Source organism: Cannabis sativa, chromosome 5, assembly GCF_029168945.1.
Source record: "Cannabis sativa cultivar Pink pepper isolate KNU-18-1 chromosome 5, ASM2916894v1, whole genome shotgun sequence".
NCBI classification, from domain to species: Eukaryota; Viridiplantae; Streptophyta; class Magnoliopsida; order Rosales; family Cannabaceae; genus Cannabis; species Cannabis sativa.
The window spans coordinates 31,459,873-31,478,222 of NC_083605.1; positions in this window are offsets into that span (position 1 = coordinate 31,459,873).

Sequence of the window (18,350 nt, forward strand, 5' to 3'; positions counted from 1 at the left end):
TTAATTGCTTCCCGAATACTATTGAAGTCCACTTCTTTTATAGCCATAAAAAGATAAAAAAAGATACAAAAAAAAATACTGAAAAATCCTATTATGTTTGGAATTAGATGGGGCGGGCCGCAACATAGGAGGTTCCGTGTTTGCAAGTATACACGTCTTCAGGATGCATTGACACGAGCCTAGGCATGGGATTTCCATGCCTAGGCATGACTCCCTTTTTTATGGGCAGCAGTGAGTATTTATTTGACTTTTTTTTTCTTCTTATTCCTTTAATATTTTTTATTTTTCATCTATTTTAAATCTGCAAAAATAAAAGCTAACAAAAAAGTCTAAAATTGCTACAAACAAGAGTAAAACTTAATTAAAAATACACTAAAATCAACCTAAAAATAGTAACATCCTAACAACTTTGTTTAAGACATATTTAGAAGGATTCCTAGCCTGCAATGCCATGTAGAAGCAACTTGGGACTTGTCTTGGACAGGATGGCTAGTGGTGGGATGAATGGACACCACATAATTGTTGGATGAATCTTGAGACTTGGAAGGGGAGACATGTAGCTTGTATAGGCCTTGAAGAAGAAGTTTCTTAGTGCTCTTGTCCTTGATAAGACAACACACATCATAAAATTCAAAGGTAACATTATTATCTTTGGTAAATTAAGATATGCTAAGGAGATTCTTGGTGACATTAGGAACATGAAGAATGTCATATAAGATTAGGGATTGGTTAGGAAAATTTGAAAGCACTGAACTATGCCCTATGTGATGTATTGGAAGAGAGGAGCCATTACCAACAACAACTTTGGCTTTTCCTTTGTAATCTGTGGCAGAGTTGAGTGTCTGAATGTCATTGGTCATGTGATTTGTTGCTCCACTATCTAAGAACCAGGTTGTTGATAGATCTGAGGAAAAATTGGACTTAGTTAGGAAGGCCTGAGGTTGTTCATTGTTAGAGGTGGTGGATTAAGTGGATGGTGGAGGTCCAGTGAAAGCAATATCAAATCCGTGATAGCACTTAACAAAAGTGTGTCTAACTCAACGAAAAAGTTAACACGTGGGTCTTGAACCTCTTCCTCATCCTCTTCCATTGTTAGATGATTTTCTACCACCGTTGTAGGCTCCTCGATTTCCACAATTATTGTATGAACCTCTGCCTCCAATGTTGTAATTTGAATTTTCCAGATTTACTTGAACATTGACAAGGGAATCTATTGTGAGTTGTTGAATTTGCGTTTCTTGATTTTGAAGCATGAACTGTACTTCTTGGAGAGTGAGAGGTTATGTGCGCGAAGTGAGATTGATCACAACAAATTTGTATTCAGATCTTAAGCCTCCAAGAATGTACAACACTAGATCATCATAAGTCATAGGTTGATCTGCAGCTACAAGCAGATCAGTATACTGCTTCATCTTTAAAATATAATCTTCAATGGACAATGAGCCTTTTTTGGTGGATTGAAGAAGATTTCGCAGTTGAAGCAGTCTTGCTTTGGATCAAGTGGAAAAGAGTTGAGTAAAGGTTCTTTAGATCTCAGCAGAAGTTTGGTAATTGATAACATGACCAAGCATGTTTTTCAGATACAGAATTCATTAGCCATTGCATTAGAAACTAATCAAAATGCATCCATTATTGACGTGCAAGGTTAGGGACATTACCTACAAGAATAGATGGTGGAGGAGGATGCTGTTCGAGGATGTATTGATCAAGATATCATAGGCACAAACAAGAGGAAAAGCTAGAGATCTCCATATTCTGTAGTTGGTGCGATCAAGATGAAGATTAAGAGGAAGGATATTGTTGTTTGGGAGAGCTACTTTAGCTTTTTCTAATTTGCTGATTTTTTTATGGAGCTCGTTCTGCAAGTGGAGGATCAACTCAAGCTCTTTGAGCACCATTGTCTTCATTGTTAAACATGACTTTGATACCATGAAAGAATTTGATGCAAGAAAAAATGAGAGAGAGAGAGAGAGAGAGAGAGAGAGAGAGAGAGAGAGAGAGAGAGAGAGAAGAAAGAAAAAGATGGAACTGAATTTTGCTCAATCAAAAACTGATTGGCCAAGCTTGTATTTATAAACCAAAAACTGTTATAAGTTTGTTACAACAGTAAGCTAACAAATAACAACTGTAATAACTAACTTTTTTAACAATCTATTTCTGTTACTCTATCATCATGAAATATAATAACTTGTAGTCCAAAATATTGATTCACCAAAATATGCTCACCACTTGCTCTCATGTAGTAATCATAAATATATTTCCCTCTCTTATGCATATCATGATCTTCATCAAGATTAATAGTGAAACCTGCATCCACAACAAGCCATTTGGAAACCTTAAAAAAGATCCTTCTTCTTCAATCACACTTTTCACTTCTCTTAGTCCACTTGGAAAATATATGGCATCTTAAAATTGTCCAGCCTTTTTTACTTCATTCCATTATATTCAAGTATTTATACAAACTTAATTAAATTTGTACCATATAAGATTTGTTGTATAATAATCAAGGAGTAACTCCTATAATCATATACATAATATATTAAGATAAATAAAGAATTAAAAATCTAATACAAGGATAATATAAGAGATTAATTATATTAATATTACAACACATATATTGTTATGATTAATAAAGACACTAAAAGATATTGGACTTTGCCACATTAGCAAGTGCTCTAACTAACTCTATTAGTTACAACATAATATTACAACACATATATTGTTATAATTAATGACAGTAAAAGATATTGGACTTTGCCACATTAGCAAGTGCTCTAACTAACTCTATTAGGTACAACCTGTCCTAATTATAAATAGCTATTAACTCTCTTTTGTTGAGAGAGGACTTGCATCATTACTTTATACAAAGAGAATCAGAGAGAATATTGAGCCATAATTATAGACATGAGATTTCTCGGAAGGATGTTAAAGGGATTGTCAATTCTTGAAATAGCTTCCCTGATCACGAGAGATGAATATGTAATCCTAGTTAGGCTTGTTTAGGGTGCTTGATCCATTGATTTCTCTCTGGGTTTGTACTAAAATTTCAACAATAAAAGCTTTTTCATTGTTCATAGTAGGTTTGATCATCATGAAACACATTGTTTCATAGTTCAGTCTACTCAAATTCTTGTGTTCATCTTCCTTTTCTGTTTTATTCATAGCTCTGGTTATTCAATTCTTGTTTAGTTTGTTTAATTCTCTATTATTGATCTTGATCAAGGTATGTTCATTCACAACAAACGGTATCAGAGCCGAGGTTAGCTTGACGAGATCATTAACTACTCAATCAAAGTTCAAAGAAGCCAAGAATGTCAATGATCAAGTTTGAAATGGATAAGTTTATTGGTGGGAATGATTTTAGGTTGTGGAGACTCAAGATGAAAGCTATGTTGGTACACCAAAGTTTGTATATGGCTCTAGATACAAAGGCTCTTGCAGCTATTGAAGACCAAAAGAAAAAGAAAGAAATTCAGATCAAGGCTCATAGTGTATTATTGTTAAGTATTGGGAATGAAGTTCTTCGAGAGTTATCTGATGTTGATGGCCTATTGGAAAAGTTATCTGGGATCTATTTGAAAAAAATCCCTTGCTAACAAATTGTACCTCAAGAAAAAGCTATAAAATATTGATGAAAGCAAAGAACTAAGAAGGCACCTTGATGAATTCAACAAGATTATTCTGGAACTGAATAATATTGGTGTCAAGATTGATGAAGAGGATCAAGGTATAATTCTACTCTGTTCTCCACCCAAATCTTTCGATCATTTTGTTTATATAATTTTGTATGGGAAAGAATCACTAACAATGGCAGATGTAAAGTCTGCACTTAACTCAAAAGAAATTCAAAAGAAGTAATGAGACATGTGACAACAATGGAGAAGGCATGTTCACCAAACGCAACTCAGATAAGAGAGGCTTCAAGAAATATAAGAACAACTCCAAGAATGGTAATCAATCCAAGGCCCAATTTAAATTAGGGAAGAAGTGTTACTACTCTCAAAAACACGGGGCACTTCAGAGATGAGTGTACAACACTCAAAGCTAAACTTGCCAGAGATTAGGGCAAGAACAAGGAAGAAGCAGACATTGCATCTCAGGATTACATATCATCAGATGTATTGGTAGTCTCATGTGAAGCCTATGATCATGGACTCGGTTGTTCATTCCATATGTGACCCAAGATTGAGATGTTCAGTGAGTTCACGAAAGTCTCAGGGGTACTCTTCTATTGGGAAACAATAAGGCTTGCAATGTTCTTGGTATTGGCTTAGTTGTCATCACCCTATTTGATGGCATATCAAGAACCTTGCAAAATGTCAGATATGTTCATCATGATTTCATAAGAAACATACTGTCAATTGGCATGCTAGACATTATTGGATGCACCATTAAGGTGGAAGGTGGAATCTTTAAAATTTCAAAGGATTCCATAATGGTGATGAAAATTGAAGAATGGTTTAATTATATTCTTTAATTGGCAAAACTCTTATGGGCAAAGCTGCACCTGCAATAACAGTTCCAGAGTTTGACAAAACATGGCTATGGCATCTAAAGTTTGGATATGTGAGTGAGAGGGGGTTGCAAGAACTTGAGAACAAGGACTGTTAAAAGGAAAGCTTGAGTGAAGATTGTGTTTATGGTAAGTTTTGCAAGACAAAGTTCACCACTGGTATGGATATATAACAGCAAAGAACAATTGATACACTAAGACTTGTGGGGACCATCAAGGGTAAGAACACACTACTACAAAAACCCCTTTTAGAGGCGGTTTTTAAGCCATTTCAGCGTCGGTTTTCGCGAAATTCGCTACCGACGCTATTTAGGGCGACGCTAAAGGGTTTTTATGAACTGACGCCATATGTATTGGCAGAGAGGATGAATAGGACACTCATAGAGAGGATCAGAAGCATGCTTCACAATGCTGGCCTTGAGAGACCATTTTGGGGAGAAGTTGTAAAAACAGCTAGCTATCTTCTAGAGATGACTTCACTTCCAGATCCTTTGACTTCAAGGCAGAGATGACTTCTTCTTCTAGAGTTATCTCTTTATTCCATACTTGATAAAATTCTTCTTTTTCTAGCGACTGATGAACAGTTCATCTAAAGTACACTAACGATTATAAGCATAATTTCATAACCACAATTATTAATTAATTAAAGTGCAAAACTACTAGCTATAATTGTCAATATAACTATAATGGGGTTAGAAGGGTATGATAAATAGATACTTTATTTTTTAAAAATAAAATAATAAAATAGTAAATATAAAAAAGTTTTTTTTTTATTTATACACTTTAAAGTATATATTTTGTTTTAGTATTTCTACGGAATATATGGTGCAAACCACGGAGCAACCAACAGAGCAACTTAAATTGCAACCCAATTCAAACCACAATCCACATGATCACAACCCACACAACAATACATATTGCAACCAACGGAGCAATCCAAAACATAAAAATGAAAAAAAATTAAAAAAATCATAAAAAAAAAAAATGAAAAGTGGTATATAAGATAATTTTACTATAAAAATAAGGATTATTTCACAAATACATAAAAATAACAAAAAAATTATTAAAATACGGTTGTACGAAATTTTAAATATTTTTACGATTTATATGATTTTATTTTACGGGTTTTATATTGTATACTCTTGTTAATTAGTTGTTAATTTTTTGTTATCTATATGTTATTTTTTATTGTTGTTATGATGTTGTTTGGATGTAATTTTCCAATTACTTTCATGTAGTTTTCTTGTTATTTTTGTGTCTCAATAAAAAATCATAAAAATGTAAAAAATAATCTTTAAACATAAAAAACTAAAAAATTTACAAAAAATAGTGCTTGAGGTAATTAATCCTAAAAAAATAAGTCAAAAGTTTTATGCACTTGTAGCCCAAAATAGACCATGCATGACTCCAAATCCACATGAATGAAACAAATGAAAATAGAAAAACTAAATTAAAAAGGGAAGAGGGATGATCAATTCAATAATCATGGTATAAATATTCTAATAATTATAACACTAATCCAAATGGTACTGGTCTAATATTTGGTGATCAATGAGGCTCGCCTAATTTATCTTCGTTTGACCACCCATTTATGACGCCTAGTGTTTGGCCTGTGGGAAATGACATTAATGGTAGTATTTGGTATTTTGAGTTAGAGGCAGGTGCAGTGAAACACAGACTGGATCTCATGATCACCAGTAGAAATAGTGTTAATAAGTTTGAGGAGAACCTTCTCAAATTCCTCATGTTGTAATTAAGCCACATGTGAATTGTTAGTTTGCCACATCATCAACAAACTTACCTAACCTACTGAATTCAGTTGGCTTCGAAATCAACTACTGCCTACTCCTATAAATAGAATTTCCTGTCTATTGATTTCACTTACTGTTTTTGATGTATTGTAATTGCTTAGAGAGAGATTGTACAAAACAGAATTGATAGACTTAGAGAGAGTTTTTCTTGAGGGATGTTAAAGGGAGTGTCCATTCATGAAATGGCTTCCCTCATGTGAGGATTCAATGTAACTTGTTTCTGGTTTTGTAAGTTGATCAGTTTTCTGGTTTATCTCTCTCTCTCTCATTGATTGTAATCAAAGATTATTCAGCAATAAAGATTCTTCTTCATATTCAAAACTCAGCCTCATTGATTCTTGGTGAATTCGATTTCATATACTTTCAATTCAGTTCATTATTAATTGATCTCTTTGATCTCTTGAGTTTGTTCTGTTATTGTTTGCATTGTGTTGTTTCAGCTGTGTTCTTGCACAACAAATGGTATCAGAGCCAAGGTTGGCTTAATCAATTCAAGAACTACTCGATTACAACACAGAGAAACCAAGAATGTCAATGGCTAAATTCGAGATGGACAAGTTCACTGGTGAGAATGATTTCGGGTTATGGAGGCTAAAGATGAGGGCCATTCTGGTGCACCAAGGACTATATGAAGCCCTTGATGCAGAAGCGATGAAAGCCATTGAAGATGAAAAGAAGAAGAAGGAGATTCAGATCAAAGCACACAGTGCAATCTTGCTGAGTCTTGGGGATGAAGTTCTGAGGGAAGTCTCTGAAGAAGAGACTGTTGTAGGCCTTTGGGGTAAGTTGGCTAACATTTATCTTAAGAAATCTTTAGCTAACAAATTGTACTTGAAGAAAAAGCTCTATACTTTAAGAATGGATGAAAGTAAAGAGCTAAGAAAATATCTTGATGAATTCAATAGAATTATTCTCGAATTGAATAATATTGGAGTCAAGATAGATGATGAGGATCAAGGTATAATTTTACTCTCTTTTCTCCCAAAATCTTTTGAACACTTTGTTGATACTATATTATATGGAAAGGAATCCCTAACCATGGAAGATGTCAAGTCTGCACTCAACTCAAAAGAGATTCAAAAGAAATCTGATGACAATTCTGACATCAGTGGAGAAGGGCTGTTCACCAAAGGCAAACCAGACAGAAAGAATCATCACAATAAACCTAACAACAATCATCAAAATAAGTCAAAGTTCAAATCAGGAAAGAAATGTTTTTATTGTCAAAAGGAAGGACATTTCAGAAGTGAGTGCAGGGCACTCAAGGCTAAACTTGCCAAAGAAGAAGGCAAGAAACAAGGAGAAGCTGACATTGCATGCCAAGATTATATGTCTGCTGATGTTTTAGTTGTTTCAAGCAGAGCATATGAAGAGGAGTGGATCTTGGACTCGGGGTGTTCCTTCCACATGTGTCCCAAAGCTGAAATGTTCAATGATCTCAAGGAGATCTCAGGGGGAACAGTGCTATTGGGAAACAACAAAGCATGTAATGTACTTGGTATTGGGTCTGTGGTCATCAATATGTTTGATGGCATACCAAGAACACTTAAGAATGTCAGATATGTACCTGATTTGAAGAGAAATCTGCTGTCAATTGGTATGTTAGACAGCATTGGTTGCATCATCAAGGTGGAAAATGAAATGCTTGTGATTTCTAAGAATTCCATACCTGTGATGAAAGGAGAATTAAAGAATGGCTTATATTCTTTAATTGGGAAAACTGTTATGGGAAATGCTGCTCCAGCCATAATAGATCAAGAAATTGACAAGACCAGACTTTGGCACCTTAAGCTTGGTGATGTAAGTGAAAGGGGACTGCAAGAACTCGAAAAACAGGGACTGCTGAAGGACAAGTTGGATGGAAAACTAGGATTCTGTGAAGATTGTGTTTATGGGAAGTGTTGTAAGACAAAGTTCTCTTCAGGTCTACACATCAGCAAGGAACCATTGAATACATACACTCTGATTTATGGGGGCCATCTAAAATTAAGACACTGGGAGGAGCTAGCTACTTTCTCAGCATCATAGATGATTTTTCTAGGAAGGTATGGGTGTATCTTTTCAATTCTAAGGATAATACTTTAAGTACATTTGTCACTTGGAAGAGACTAGTTGAGAATCAAACTGGAAAGAAATTGAAGAAACTCAGAACTGACAATGGTCTTGAGTTTTGCTCAAACCAATTTACTGAGTTTTGCAAGAGAGAAGGCATTGACAGACACAAGACTGTACCCAAGAATCCCCAGCAAAATGGATTAGCTGAAAGGATGAATAGGACATTAACTGAGAGGGTCAGATGCATGTTACATTGTGCTGGACTTGAGAGACCTTTCTGGGGTGAAGCTGTGAAGACAGCCAGCTATCTCATCAATAGATGCCCTTCTGCAGCCATTGAGTTCAAAACCCCACAAGAGAGATGGACAGGGCATCCACCTAGTTATGAACACCTTAGGGTGTTTGGATGCACTGCCTATGTCCACATAAGGCAAGACAAACTCCAACCAAGAGCTCTGAAGTGCCTATTTCTAGGCTATCCAGATGGAGTGAAAGGCTACAGATTATGGTGCATGGAACCAGGCTACAAGAAGTGTATTCTAAGCAGGGATGTTGTCTTCAAAGAGGAGGAGATGGCAATGAAATCTAAGACAGACACTAAACCAAATGAAAACTCTAGTACTGAACCAGTTGGGTTTGAGGTTGATGCAGACACTACAGATCAGGCACCTGAAGAACAGGCTGCTGATCAGGTTCAAACAGAAGAACCTATGGGAGTAGAGACTGACATGAGTGGTGATGATTATCAACTCACTAGAGATAGAGAAAGAAGGGTTCATAGAGCCCCTGCCATTTTTGGTTTTGCAGATTTCACAGCTTTTGCACTTGCAGCAGCAGAAAAGCTAGACAACTCAGAGCCTGAAACTTATCAAGAAGCAATCACAGGTAAAGATAGCAAGAAATGGAACAAAGCTATTGATGATGAGATGATATCCTTGAAGAAAAATAAGACCTGGATTGTTGTCAACAAACCAGAGGGTCAAAAGCTAGTAGGATGCAAGTGGCTATTCAGGCACAAAGAAGATGAAACTGGCAATGGTGAAGTGAGATACATAGCAAGGCTAGTAGCCAAAGGCTTTACTCAAAAGGAGGGAACATATTTTACTGAAATTTTTGCCCCAGTTGTGAAACAAACATCCATAAGGGTTATGATAGCAAAAGCAGCTAAGTTTGACCTTGAGATTGATCAAATGGATGTTAGAACTGCATTCCTACATGGCACACTTGATGAAAAGATTTATATGTCACAACCAGAGGGATTTGACAATGGGAATCCTAATCAAGTATGCCTTCTGCTCAAGTCTCTATATGGATTGAAACAGGCCCCCAGACAATGGAATTTGAGGTTTGATGAGTTCATGAAGGCCATTGGATTCAGTCAAAGCAGGTATGACCCTTGTGTTTACTTTAATCAGCATGTCTATCTATTGTTGTATGTAGATGATATGCTATTAATTGGTAAAGATAGATCTGAGATAAACAAGATAAAAGAAAAGCTTAATGCTGAATTCAAAATGAAGGACCTAGGATCAGCTAAAAAGATCCTAGGTATTGACATCAAAAGGAAAAGACCCCATTCCATTTTCTTATCTCAGAAAGGTTACCTGCAGAAAGTTCTAACCAGGTTTGTAATGGAAAATGCCAAACTTGTTTCAACACCATTAGCTCACCAGTTCAGACTTTTAAAGGAGCAATCACCAAAAACAGAGAGAGAAAGGGCTGACATGGATTGCATACCATATGCCAATGCTGTTGGCAGCTTAATGTATGCCATGGTCTGTACCAGACCTGACATTGGATATGCTATGAGCATGGTGAGCAAATTTCTCACTGACCCTAGGCAGCAACACTGGTCTGCTCTTAAATGGACTCTAAGGTACATAAAAGGTACTCTAAACATGGGGATTATGTTTGGAAAAGAGTCATTTACCAAAGAAATTGCTACTGGTTGTGTGGACTCTGACTATGCTGGCTGCATAGACACAAGGAGGTCTCTCACAGGTTTTATGTTCACTGTGTTTGGTGGCTGTGTAAGCTGGAAATCAACCTTGCAAAAGGTTGTAGCTCTTCAACAGAAGCAGAATATATGGCTGCCACTGAAGCAATCAAAGAGGCACTATGGTTGAAGGGATTCACTAGTGAACTAGGACTCAACACTGATGACATGACAATGCACTGTGACAACCAAAGTGCACTTCATCTCATGAAAAATCCTATGCATCATGAGAGATCTAAACATATCGACATAAGGCTGCATTTCATCAGAGACATTGTCACCAGCAACCAGGTACATGTCAAGAAAATTAGCACAGAACACAACCCTGCTGACATGCTTACAAAGTGTGTCACTTTGGACAAGTTTAGACACTGTCTAACCTTCCTCAACATTGAAGAATCATAAAATCTTAAACTTGAGTTCACTTGTGTCTCAATTAAGGTGGAAATTGTTGTAATTAAGCCACATGTGAATTGTTAGTTTGCCACATCATCAACAAACTTACCTAACCTACTGAATTCAGTTGGCTTCGAAATAAACTACTGCCTACTCCTATAAATAGAATTTCCTGTCTATTGATTTCACTTACTGTTTTTGATGTATTGTAATTGCTTAGAGAGAGATTGTACAAAACAGAATTGATAGACTTAGAGAGAGTTTTTCTTGAGGGATGTTAAAGGGAATGTCCATTCATGAAATGGCTTCCCTCATGTGAGGATTCAATGTAACTTGTTTCTGGTTTTGTAAGTTGATCAGTTTTCTGGTTTATCTCTCTCTCTCATTGATTGTAATAAAAGATTATTCAGCAATAAAGATTCTTCTTCATATTCAAAACTCAGCCTCATTGATTCTTGGTGAATTCGATTTCATATACTTTCAATTCAGTTCATTATTAATTGATCTCTTTGATCTCTTGAGTTTGTTCTATTATTGTTTGCATTGTGTTGTTTCAGCTGTGTTCTTGCACAACACGTCACCATCACTCCATTCATGAATTTTGGCCTTGATGAGAAGTGGGTCATTGGCAATTAATCTCCATAATGGGAAATTCTTTCTTGGCATCACAAAATCACTCTCTTCCAGCTTCAAGCTTGGGCAATAGTCATCAGCTTCATCACCACATAGTGAAAATCAAGGATATCTGCCCGAGACTCCAGCACCAACCCCGTAAAATCAAGGATATTGATACCTGATCGCTGATTGTGTAATTGAACTCCTCCAGCCTGTCTCTCATTGGCCTCCGAACTTTGGTGGCTCCCTTGGAAGCTTGAACTGCCTGAACTAACCGCCGACCCCGAACGAAGCCACTGAGCTCCAATATTATGGTGTCTTCTACGCGGAGGAGCCTTCAGTTCAAGATTATAAGGCCTCTCTATCAAGTGCATAGGGATATCAAAAAGACGATCACAGAACTGCTCGGAATGGCCAAGAATTCAATAGATAAAACAAAAGGTTGGTAGATCTTCATACATAAAACCAACAGTACATGAAGCACCACTCTTCATCTCCAACTTCATATTTCTTTCAAGTGGTAAATCGACCCGTATTGAAACACGAATTCTGAGATAATTCCTCCACACTCCTTGGAAGTTATTTGGATCCCATTTAACGAAGGTACCAATATAATTCCCAACATCTTTAATAACCCTTTCAGACATGAATTTAGACGTCATATCATGAAGTTTGTCCCAAAGATTAAGCGTTTCCAGTGTTAACAATCGTGGATTTTCACCATGTTTAACCCTCTCAAAGACTAGAGGTGCACGATCAAACGTCCACGGACTTCCTTCGATTACTCGTTCAATGTCCACCTCGTGATAAAACTGAAAGATGTAATGGTTATGGCTAAGCTCTTTGACATAAACACCTCTTCCTGGCTGCCAAAGGGAAGCCATTTTGTTTTGCATCGCCTAAAAATCTATGTTACGTTTCGTGAGAAAACGTCCAACCAAACGCCATCTATCATCAAACTCGGACAGTTCAGGATCTTCATCGTCATATACCAACCTCCCCATGGGAGCCTCTTCCATCCGAACATCATTGTAATCTTCCTCCACAACAAAAGATCAGTAAAAAAACACAACAACAACCAAGCAAAATAACCTTCACAGACAAAACACCCACTCTTCACACCATGTCATATGACAAGACTCTACCATCTTTCACATCTTAAAAATTCCTAATGCTTATTTTTCAAAAATACAGAAAAAAGTGAAAATTAATTAATAAAATAACATAAAATTAAATATAATTTTAAAACACATATTCTTATTTCTTATTTTCGTAAAAATAGTAAGTATAAAATACCACATAGTGTAAGAACAAACCTCATGGATCTCCCAAGAACTATTTATGAAATATATGTGTAGTAAAATAACAATGCTATTATTTCCAGCCATTAATTATACTTATTTGTTTCTCTGTGTTGATTTAGTGGGTTTATATATATATATATAGGCACTACGTACGGAATATATAATTTGGTAAATTAAGAATGATCATCTTCCATCTTTTTTCTTTTTCTATTAGGATTAGGAATTAATATTACATTTGATTTTATTTTATCTGTTAATATAAAGAAATAAATCTCTTATTGTTATTATTAAAACCGCATGTGCGGGTGCGGTTTGGGAAATTTAAAAAACCGCATGTGCGGGTTAGTTTGAAAAAATAGTCAAAAACCGCACCACCCGTACCGCGAACACCCCTACTGTAAACTTTAGGATGATAGGGTTATAAAACACTTAAAGAAATATATAAATCACAGATCTAAACATATTCCTAAAGTGCTTTAATATAGAAAACCCTAAATCATATAAATCTATAAAGCCTTTGCTAAATTAAAAAAGAAGATGATGATAAAAGATCAGCGGAAGCACTAACCTGAAGCCATTGTTGGAGATTGCAGAGAAGGTTTTGATCTTCCAAGAATACACTATTTTCTTAGGTATTTTCTCTGATGGGGAAGGAGAGAATACAGAAAACCTTAGTGTTTCTTGGGGACCACTACCTATTTATAGACTCATCTTAGAATGAGTTTTGGGTATTTATAATTTGGCCCCTCAACAAATTATAAATTAACTTATGGTATCTACACATTAATTCCATGACACTTTAATACCCTTTTGATACCCATAACATAATTGGTCACTTAATTTTGTATCACACTTTATAATAGCATATACATTATACATATGTGCCCACATAGGATTTTTAATCCAACAATCTCCCACTTGGGCAACATATGTTACCTGATAAATGTATAACCTTATGAGCTCAAAATTTGCTATTATGTAAAGGTATTTCAACAATCTCGTCCATCAACTATACCCATATAGGATCAAAGCGATTTTCGTCATATCAATCATGACTAAACCCATCAATGGTCACATATACAAATATAGCCAAATGACATAGATCAATCATGGATGTGTAGCATGAAAATTACATGCAATGTGAACCGAACATGCCTATTTCCAACTGGTCCTCCTTAAACCAAAGTGAGGTCAAACTTAAACATAACAAAACAGAGTGAATAAACTAAAAACTTTATTTCTGATCAGAAAATAACCAAATACATAAATGTCTTAAACAAACATAAAGCAAAGAAAATACAAACTCCCACTAAATCATGATATCCTCAAGCAATACTACACCCATATGAGCAGTGTGCTCATGAAAGACCTTGGGTGGTAATCCTTTTGTGAGCGGATCCGCTATCATGGAGTTTGTCCCAATATGCTCTATGGAAATCTGTCCACTCTGCACTCTTTCTTTCACAACTAGGAACTTTATGTCAATATGCTTTGACTTGGATGAGCTCCTATTGTTGTTGGAATACTAGCTATTTGATTTATTGTCACAAAATATCTTAAGTGGTCTTTCAACATTCTCCAAAATACGCAGCCTAGTGACAAAGTTTCTCAGCCATATTCCCTGATTTGATGCCTCATAACACGCTACAAATTCAGCCGCCATAGTGGAAGAAGCTACAAGTGTCTGTTTGACACTTTTCCAGGATATAGCTCCTCGGCTAACTAACAAGAAAATGTAACTGATGTAGACCTTACTATCTTGGCATCAGCGAAATCGAATCAGAATACCCTACGACCTCCAAATGATCTGATTTCCTGTATGTGAGCATGTAATCTTTTGTTCTCTGAAGATACCTCATAACCCTCTTGGCTATCCAATGGTCCATACCGGGGTTGCTTAAATATCCGCCTAACATCCCAACAATGTACGCAATATGCGGGACGCGTACATACGAAGATACATTAGACTCCCTACAACTGATGCATAGGGAATCTTTTTCATTTCCTGAATTTCAAGTTTGCTTTTAGGGCATTGTCTAAGACTGAATTTGTCTCCTTTAGCAACAGGGGTATCACCTGGTCTACAATCTTGCATGCCAAACCTTTTGAGTACTTTATCGATATAGCCCTTTTGTGATAATCCAAGAATACCCCGAGAACGATCTCGACGTATTTGAATTCCTAATACAAAAGAGGCGTCACCAAGATCTTTCATCTCAAATTGCTTAGATAAAAATCTCTTGGTTTCGTGCAATAAGCCTATATCATTAGTAGCAAGCAATATGTCATCGACATATAGAACCAGAAATATGTATTTACTCCCACTGAACTTGTGATATACACAATCATCAATAATATTCATCTCAAAACCAAATGAGATAATTACTTGATGAAACTTGTGATACCACTGACGAGAAGCTTGCTTGAGTCCATAGATGGATTTCTTTAATTTGCAAACCATATTCTTTGGGTCACCAACCACAAAGTTTTTTGGTTGCTCCATATAAATTTTCTCATCAATGTCGCCATTGAGAAACGCTGTTTGTTTAACATCCATCTGATGTAACTCAAGGTCAAAATGAGCAACAAGTGCCAATATTATCCTAAAAGAGTCTTTCGATGAAACCGGAGAGAAAGTCTCTGTATAGTCAATGCCTTGTTTCTGAGTATAGCCTTTTGCTACAAGACGTGCCTTAAATCTCACCACATTACCATATTCATCCTTCTTGGTTTTAAGTATCCACTTACAACCAATTGGTTTTACACCTTCTGGTAATGGGACAACTTCCCAAACTTTATTGTCTTGCATAGACTTATTCTCTTCATCCATGGCATCAATCCACTTTTGAGAGTTAGAACTTTTCATGGCCTGATGCAAGTTGATTGGATCATCTTCCATCATTCCAATTTCATCCTCATGTTCTTGAAGAAATACAAAATAGTCATCTGAAATAGCATTTCTTCTCTCTCTTGTGGACCTTCTTAATGGCTCTTGTTCTTGAGGGTGTTGAATTTGTTCTTCTGGAACAATAGCCTCATTTTGATTTGGGAGTTGTTCAACATTGTCTTGTTGAGGTTCCGGATTCATTTCTTGATCAATGACAGGTGTGGAAGCCTGAACATTGTCTAAAATGATAGTAGGAACTGAGTTTGAATTCAATTCCTCCTCAAAAACAATGTCTCTAACCTTATTTCTCCCCCCAAATTCAACATCCTCAAAAAATGTTGCAGTTCCCGTCTCAAAAATATTTCTGACAGTGGGATCATAAAACTTATAGCCCCTAGATCGCTCGTAATAACCAATAAAGTACTGCTAACATTTTGGAGTCCAATTTATTTTCATGTGGCCTATAAGGCCTTGCCTCGACATTGGACATCCCCAAATGTGGAAATGCTTTAGTCTAGGCTTTCGACCGGTCCAAAGCTCATAAGGTGTTTTGCAATCGCTTTGTAGTACTCTTCGAATGTAAATTTCTTGTCTTTAATGCTTCTCCCCAGAGGGACTCAGGTAAGGTAGAATGAGCGATCATGCTCCTTACCATATCCTTAAGAGTCCTATTTCGTCTCTCAGCAACACCATTCATGCTAGGTGATCCTGGCATGGTGTCTTTGTGGGACAATACCACATTCCTCTAGGAATTTAGCAAATGGTCTGGACGTTGTTCACCCGAGCCATCATATCTACCGTAGTACTCACCACCACGATCGAGATTTGACGTTCTTAATCCTTTTGTTGAGTTGATTCTCAACTTCACTTTGTAAGCTTTGAACACGTCCACAGTTGAGATTTTTCATGAATGAGATATAGGTACTTACATAACGTGAGTAATCGTCTATGAATGATATAAAATATTGTTGACCATTCCAAGATGCGTGTAGGGAATGGCCCACAAATATACGTGTGAATCAATTCTAAGACTTCGAAGCTCTATTGGCACCTAATCTCTTAGTTTTGGTCCGTTTTCCCTTGATACAATCTACACGAGACATTGAAATCTATGAAGTCAAGAGACTCTAAAATGTCATCAGACACAAGACGCTCAATTCTACCTCTTGAGATATGACCTAAGCGTTTATGCCATAATGACGCTGAATTTTCTTTATTTAATTTGCGTTTAGTACCTCGTGATTCCACATGCAAGGTTTCATTATAGGATGCAATTGTTTCTAACAAATAAAGATTGTCATAAGTATTCAAATAACCGAGTTCAATAATATTCGAATTTAAAGACAAGGTAAACTGATTGTTTCCAAATGAACAACAATATCCAAATTTGTCCAACAAAGAAACAGAAACTAAATTTCGCCTAAAAGACGGCACAACAAAAGTGTCTTTCAAATCCAAATAAGAACCAGTTCCTAATAACAATCTGAAATGCCCAATTGCTTCCACTTCCACCGATTGACCATCGCCCACAAAGATGTATCTTTCACCATCACTTGGCTTTCGGTAGCTCAGGCAACCCTGCATAGAAACACTTATGTGAGTAGTAGCACGAATCTATCCACCAAGTGTTTCTAGGTACGAAACTAAATTAACCTCGAACAGACCTCAGCAAGATTACTACCTTTCTTTACACGCCATGCGTGATATTTGGCACAATCTTTCTTCACATGTCCGGAGTTGGTCACAAAAGAAACAACCCTTAGAATCTTGTTGTTGTTTCTTTTGAACTGGACCCTTAGCAGCTTCATTCTCAAATTTCCTTTTCTTGCCCTTATCCTTAGGGGTAGTGGCCAAATGAGCACTTTCGGTTTTGTCCTTTTTCAACCTTTCTTCCTCTTGCACACAATGAGAAATAAGCTCGTTGAGAGTCCATTTCTCTTTTTGACAGTTGTAACTAATTTTAAATTGGTTAAACTGTGGAGGAAGCGTTAACAAAACCATGAGTACAAGTACATCATCTGAAAGCTCAATCTTAAGTGTCCTTAATCTTGAGACAATATGATGCATTTCCATAATGTACTCCCTTACATTTCCTTGACCCTTATACTTCATGTTCATTAAAGAACCAAGAAGTGTTGTCATTTCAACCTTATCGTTTTTAGCAAAACGTTCCTCAATTTGTTCAAGGAAATTCTTAGCCATAGTAACCCCTTCGGATTCTGTGCCCCAAAAGGCTCATGGAATGTTGTGTTTCATAATCATTAGACTCATGCGATTTGAACGATCCCACCTCTCAAATTCCCTTTTATCATCATGGGAACTTTCCTTAGTGAGAGGTGCAGGTTGTTCATTCCTTAGTGCATGGTCCAAATCCATACATCCCAGAACTATAAGTAGGTTCCTTTTCCAATCCTTGAAATTGGTCCCATTAAGCATAGGAATAGAATTAATGTTAGCAGATATTGAAACGACGAGAAGATGAACTAGCTGAATATAGAACAAATAAAACAAGCTCACATTAATATGCATAATAAAACAATAAATTCAAAAATTGGTTAATCCCATCTCAAGATACCAAACACACATTAATATCAAGTCTTTGGACAATAATATTAACTGTAAGCGGTACTCTTGGTGTAGCAATCAAATATTGACAATAAAACTGTGTCAAACAATAGGTCAATCTTTGGACTAACGTATTGCTCACACAAAATACCTTATAATTGTCACACATTTATCGCCACAGGTATGTTTGAAATCTAGCAAAATATTC